The sequence below is a fragment of the Leptonychotes weddellii genome, chromosome 8, assembly GCF_054177405.1.
Source record: "Leptonychotes weddellii isolate Sample4059 chromosome 8, ASM5417740v2, whole genome shotgun sequence".
Lineage (NCBI taxonomy): Eukaryota > Metazoa > Chordata > Mammalia > Carnivora > Phocidae > Leptonychotes > Leptonychotes weddellii.
Window position 1 is genome coordinate 850739 of NC_138376.1, and position 7042 is coordinate 857780.

The 7042-nt window shown below is 43.6% G+C and overlaps 1 protein-coding gene across 3 annotated transcripts in view; it reads right to left on the minus strand.

Moving 5' to 3' along the window:
* ZKSCAN8 (zinc finger with KRAB and SCAN domains 8) overlaps nt 1-1348 on the minus strand; it is a 36973-nt gene extending 35625 nt beyond the window's left edge. For all 3 annotated transcript variants that reach the window (XR_014147329.1, XR_014147328.1, XM_006736765.3), the window contains exon 1: nt 1161-1348. The gene's annotated coding sequence lies outside the window, so the exon portion shown is untranslated. The remainder of the gene's footprint in view (nt 1-1160) is intronic.
* Nucleotides 1349-7042: the final 5694 nt, after the last annotated feature.

Here is a 7042-nt window from a genome sequence, read left to right on the forward strand (position 1 = left end):
AGTTGGTTAAGCGTCTGCCTTTGGCTCAGGTCATGATCCCAGGGTCCTGGGATTGAGTCCTGCATCCAGCTCCCTGCTTCTCCCTCTGCCTGCCACTCCCCCTACTTGTGGGCTCTCTCTGACAAATAAATTAATCAAATCTTAAAAAAAAAAAAAAAAAGAGTCCGAGGCTTAACCCACTGAGCCACCCAGGTGCCCCACAACTCAGATTTTAAAGCATTATTGTTTTAAGAGGTAAGAAGGAATGTTTTCTTCCTTAGGACTAAGTAAGTCTACTTTCGGATGTTTGGGAACTGAAAATAAAACAAGAAAGTGATTTTTCAGACTTTAAAGATCAAGAAAAAATAAGTGAAGCAAAAACTGTCCTTTAGAGTTATCTCAAACTGCAGAAGCCGGTTTTAATATCGACCACATTTCACACTCAACCACAGCACAAATTCAAAATACTTATACATTTGTAAAAACTATGATTACTGCATAAATACACTTAACTGAACTAACCAAACAACAGAAATCTGGATTGTTCTCGGAGGTGGCAGTGGCCTGACAGAATGACTCGTGAGGGACCTGAGTTTTGGAAATGGGGCCCCGCCAGAAGTTCCCAGGCATCTACCTTAGCAACCCTTCATAAGCAAGGTAAGTAGAGTAAGGCTGAATTCCGTATTACCCCAAAATTGTGAAAACTGTCTTTTGTACAATTACCCAGTCAATACACCACCATTTTCTGAATACACTACAGAGCAGAGGAGCAAAAATAGGTTTCCAAGGATAATTAGGCTTCCAAAAGCAAAATACTGCTTGAAAAAAAAAAAGGAAAAAAATCGTATTTTGAAGGAAATGCAATATTGCTAAGTAAAAGCAGCTCAGACGGTGGAAGCAGCTGGATAAAAGATAACGTGGGGGCGGCTTCCCGTTTTAAGGCAGAAAACATCACAAAGAGGAGCGGGATGAAGAAAGCGAACCCCCGGGAGAGAGTCCTGGTGGAGAGTTTGGGGCCGCGGCCCAGGCCTGCGCCCGGGGGGACCAACCCCGACCCCCTGCGGCCCGGGGCGCCCCCGCGTCTGGGCCCCCCTGCAGACCCTCAGGCCCGTCCCCAGCGGCGGCCTAGTCTGGCCACAAAGCGCTCCGCTCCTCCGCCCGGAGCCCGAACCGTTACTCACCGCGAGCTCCAGCGGCGGCCCGGGCTGGGGAAGGCGGGCTGCAGAGGTCGGACGCAGCCGGAGCAAGGGCGGCGAGGAAGCCGGCAGAAAGCCGTAACCGGACCAGGGCCCCGCAGCCCCGAACTTCCAGACCCGCGGAGGCACAACATCGACCAACGCGCATCTTGTCTCGAGGCACTTCCGGAAGCTCTCTAGGAATCCTGGAGGTCTGGAAGCTCTATGGTCAGCCGGCTGCGGGCTCCGGCTCGGCGGCGCCTGCGCGCAGCTCGGTCCGCGGTCGGGAGGGGGAAGGTGGGTGCAGGCTCGGGTCCTGCAAGCGCTTGGAGACCCCGGCACTTCGCTGTCCTCCAGGGCTTCAGCACAGACTGCCGGTTGCTTGGGGAATTCCTGCCAGCCACAGTTCATAGCCTTTGGAATCCCCTTTGGCACCGAGTAATAGTCTTGTTATACCGTCTTGTTAAAAAATTCATGGTGATTGAGTATAAATTCCCAACGAATCATTACATGTGTTCAGCCCTTTCCTATCCTACTGAATTGCAACCTCTTACAAAACCTGCTTAGCAGCTGAGCTTTTTGGATGCTCAATTTGTGAGGGACGCTTCGCTAGTAGACCCTAGTTTTCACACCACAAAATTGGGGAAGCAGATATATGATCTCCGTAGGTTACTGAGGACTCTTGCCAAGGAGACAGTGTTTCAGAAGGCTCTGAAGATGGGGCGCCTGGGTGGCTCAGTCGTTGGGCATCTGCCTTCGGCTCAGGTCATGATCCCAGGATCCTGGGATCGAGCCCCGCATCGAGTCCCACATCGAGCCCCGCATCGAGTCCCGCATCGAGCCCCGCATCGGGCCCGCATCCGGCCCCGCATCGGGCTCCCTGCTCCGTGGGGAGCCTGCTTCTCCCTCTCCCCCTCCCCCTGCCTGTGTTCCCTCTCTCGCTGGGTCTCTCTCTGTCAAATAAATAAATAAAATCTTTAAAAAAAAGAAAAAACAAAACAAAGAAGGCTCTGAAGAATTGCTCCCAAGCTTGTCGGCTTTGTATGCAAAAACGGGAAGACTATGCATGCTTGTCAGCAGCTCTCCAAATCCTTGACTCACAAGGTATAATCTGTTCGGTTGTAAAAATTAAGATTTACTGATTTCCACAGAGACATAAATCTCAATTTACACGTCATCTTAATGCATTATGTTTCTATTATATTGGATTGTTCAAAAACAGTGCCTGCAGGCCTGTGCTTCACTGGTTTTCTGGTTCTTCCTGTTTGGGGATCTCTTTGAGGTCACTTGCGATGATCACAGAAGGCTGACAGTAGTCACCTTAGGGCGGTGTTACTGCACACTTTATATATCCGTTGTATTAAAGTTTTAACTTTTCAGACTAGGATTTGGGGGGTGGGGGTTGAGGAAAATGTCTTATTTGTGTTGTTTTGCCTCCCCTCCCCATTTTTATTCCTTCAGCACCTTTCCTAACCACCCACTTATTTTCTCAGATGCCCCTCCAATCTTCAGCTTAATTTCCCCTCTTTATCTGTTCCTGCTGATAGCTGATGTGGAGAACAAAGGCAAAAGAAAAAAAAAATTAAACGTCCTTACAACTTACAGCCCACTGACAAGTACTTGAGACAGGCAGGGTGACCATCCTCAAGGAGGTCAGCTGCCACAGTGTTAATACTTTGCTAGAAGCAAAAGGCAACCTTAGCTTGACATTAGCCTGACTTCCAGGATCCTATAAAAAATCCCTTGGGAAACTTCCTTTCTCTCTACCCACCCAAGAGATATGTTAGCAATCATCCTTCAAGCATTGGGCCCACTGATATGCATCTGAAGGGTTTCATGACTAAGGATTTACTAGACAGTAATAAATGACCTTTTCTAACAACAGCTAGCCCCTCCAGGTCCTGGAAACCCTGCTTCCAAAATTCCTTAGAGGGGCACCTGGGTGGCTCAGTCGGTTAAGCTGACTGCCTTTGGTCCTGGGATTGAGCCCCGCATCAGGCTCCCTGCTCAGCAGGGGAGTCTGCTTCTTCCCTTCCCCCTGCTCATGCTCTCTCTCTCACTCTCTCTCTCTCTCTCAAATAAATAAATAAATAAATAAAATCTTTTTAAAAAACAAAAACAAAATTCCTTAGAGACTTATGCTATCCCTAATCCCCTCCCAACTTGAAAGTATATAATGGGTCACTCCTCACAACCCCAGTGCAGCTCTTCCTGCCCAAAAGTCCTGTCCCTGTGCTTTAATAAAACCACCTTTTTGCACCAAAGACATCTCAAGAATTCTTTCATGACCATTCATTCCCAAACCCCAACATTTTCACATCAATAGCCCCCACCATTGTTTCTATCCAGTTCTCAACCCAAATCTGAAAATATTTTGTCCACCCATCAGGACCAAATCTTAGTAGTTTTTATGCTTTTTTTTTTCATGCAATCATTACAATGAAACAACACTAAACACTGAGAAGTTACAATGTTTCTAGAATCCTTCAAAACACTTATTTTTGTTCCTTATCTCATAGCTCTTGCCTCCCAGATGGGATGGTAACTGGAGGTAGCTGGCAACAGATTAGAAATATGCCCTCAGTTTCTTTTTTTTACATTAAAAAAATAATTTTTTTAAAATCAAAGTTGTACACACAGGTATTTTAGAAGTAAAATAGTGTCATGACCTAAGGAAAGATTTCTCAAAAGGCACTAATGATAACAGATAAAACTGCTAAATTTGACTTCATCAAAACTTAAATCTTCTGCTCAATAAAAACACACCTTTAAGAAAGTGAAAGAAGCTACAGACTGGAAAATATTTGGAATACGTATTTCTGATAACTGGTATGCAGAATATGTAAAGAACACATACAACTCGATCATAAGAAGAGGAACTAACATAAGTAGGCAAAAGATTTGAGCACACACTTTACAAAAGAAGATATTTGAATGGTCAATAAGCATATGAAAAGGTCCTCAACAACATATAGGGAAATATAACATTGAAATCACAATAAAGCATTAAAATCACTACATATCCATTAGAATTGCTAAAATTAAAATGACTGACAGCACCAAGTGCTGGTGAGTATATGAAGCAACTGGAACTCTTATTCACTGCTAGTTCGAATATAAAATGGTATGCTAGTTTGAACAACTGGAAATTTTTAATGAAGTTAAATAATGCCTGTATTATGACCCAGCAATCTCACTTCTAGGCATTTACTTAAGAGATATGAAAACATAAGGCCATAGCACCTCTATTCATAATAGACCCAAACTGGAAAAACCCAGGTGTTCATCAGTAGGAGAATAGAGAATCAAACAGTGTTATGTTCTTACAATGTATACTAATCAGAAATAAAAAGAAGCTACTGATAGATGAAAAATGTGAATGAATGTTAGAAATATTGTGTTGGGGGCACCTGGCTGGCTCAGTTGGTAGAGATGTGATTCTTGATCTTGGGGTGTTGATTTCAAGCTCCACGTTGGGTGTAGAGATTACTAAAAATTTTTTAAAAAAATATTATGTTGAGGGGCGCCTGGGTGGCTCAGTCAGTGAAGTGTCTGCCTTCAGCTCAGGTCATGATCCCGGGGTCCTGGGACCGAGCCCCCCCCCACACCCCGGCAGGCTCCTTGCTCAGCGGGGAGCCTGCTTCTCCCTCTCCCTCTGCCCTTCCCTCCCACTCATGCTTACTCTCTCTCTCAAATGAATAGATGAAATCTTTAAAAAAAATATTATGTTGAGTAAAAGTAGCCTCATATGAACATATGTTTAGGACAAGTAAAATTAATCTGTGCTGACAGAAGACAAAAACTTTCCATTGGGGTTATGGTTACATGATTGCATACATATGTAAAATGGAGCTGCACACCTGACTTGTGCATTTTATTAATAAAAATAAAATTTTAAAAAGTTAATAAAATTAGGGGTGCCCGGCTGCCTCAATCTGTAGAGCATGTGACTCTTCATCTCAGGTTGGTGAGTTCAAGCCCCATGTCGGGCATAGAGCCTCCTGGAAAAAAAAATAATAAAATTAAATAGTACTCTCAGTTTTATTTTTGTGAAAAACACCAGGTCTCACTCCTCTGTTCCCTACTAATATTTACTCCCCAGGGATAGTCACTTTAACTTGTTCCTTTTACTTTTCATATTAACTTCCATATTTATAATGTACTAACATTGCCATTTCTTGATTTTTCAGGTATAGATATTCTATAATATGTATTGACTTCCTACTATGCAAAATAGCATTTAATTTTTTACACCACTACTAGAACTAGCCACACCAGGGATTAGAAGGCACATAAATTTCCTGAGTTGCTAGGTCCAACAACAACAACAGCCCCACCAAGGCACAAAAAGTTAGACTCTGCTTACTTGTACTTTTCCTATTTGTATAAGCAGGGGACATGTTTCTAATAACATCACCAGACAGAGAACCAGTTCCCAACTCGGATTCAACTGCTTGCCTCTCGAAAATCAGTACTTAAAGACAAGTGACAGTGGAAAAGAAAGCTGGCCACCTAGAAAGACGGTGGACTAATGTCTCAAATACCATCTTCCCAGTCCAGATGAAGCCAGAGGGCTGTAAAGGGGAAGGCATGGGGAAAAGGAGGGGGGCTACATGCCAGAGAAGCAGGTGTCCAGTCTGTTACTCATCTGTAGACATGACCCTGAACAGACTTGCTGTACTCCATGGCGGCTGTTTTCAAATGCAGCCAGGCCTTATCTTCTGGGAAAGCCTGGTCCTTCACTCGTCAAGGCCAGTGGTCTGCAAATCCCGAGAAAAGTAGGTTATTTCTGCTACAGATCAAGGGACTTAGGTCAGCAAGCAAGGAGCTAATAAGCTTGAAGCAAGTTAACCCTTAAGATCAGTTGGAGTGCTGTTACAATAACACTCCAAATATTTTCCACACCTAGCACCTCAAAGGTGTTCCCAGATTCTCCCCAGTTGTTCCGCATTTTAGTTTCAGAAGCATCACTTCATATACAGTATATGGACTAGCATAGTAATTTTCCAAAAATTTTGGTCTCAGGACGCCTGGCTGGCTCAGTTGAAGGATCTTGATCTCTGGGTTGTGAGTTCGAGCCCTAAATTGGATGTAGAGATTACTTAAAAATAAAATCTTTATTTTTTTTTAAGATTATTTATTTATTTATTTGACAGAGAGAGACACAGCGAGAGAGGGAACACAAGCAGGGGGAGTGGGAGAAGGAGAAGCGGGCTTCCCGCAGAGCAGGGAGCCCGATGCAGGGCTTGATCCCAGGATCCTGGGATCGTAACCTGAGCCAAAGGCAGATGCTTGACGACTGAGCCACCCAGGTGCCCCCCTAATAAAATCTTTAAAAAATTTTTTGGGTCTCATGATTCCTTTTATATTCTTAAAAATTAATGAGGACCCCAAAGAGTATTTTTATGTGGCTCATATCCATCAAGATTTGCTGTGTTCAAAATTAAAAATGAGGAATTAAAAAATATCTATTCCTTAAAATAACAGTAACATTCTCATTACATGTTAACTTAAGAAATATATCTTCTGGAATTTAATGATATCTTCCAAAACAAAAAGTTAGTGAAAGGAGTGAAATTATTTCACATTTTTGCAAATCTCTTTAATGTCTGGCTTAATAGGTGGTTGGATTCTCCAACCTGCTTCCTCATTCAGTATCACTGGAGAAGTTCAAACCTCAGGACCAACAGTTGTAAAGGGCAAGTGTGGGCCATTCATTTAAGAACTGTGTTTGGCACAGTTGGAGATCTCCCCTAGCTGGCAGCTGGGCTTTGTCCTCTGCCTACAGCTTGATACCTACTTTTTAAAACAAGTGGACAGGCTCTTACCAAGAAACTGAGGCCTAAGAAAGAAGCATAGCAAAATTTGAGATGACTCTGGACCTTTAA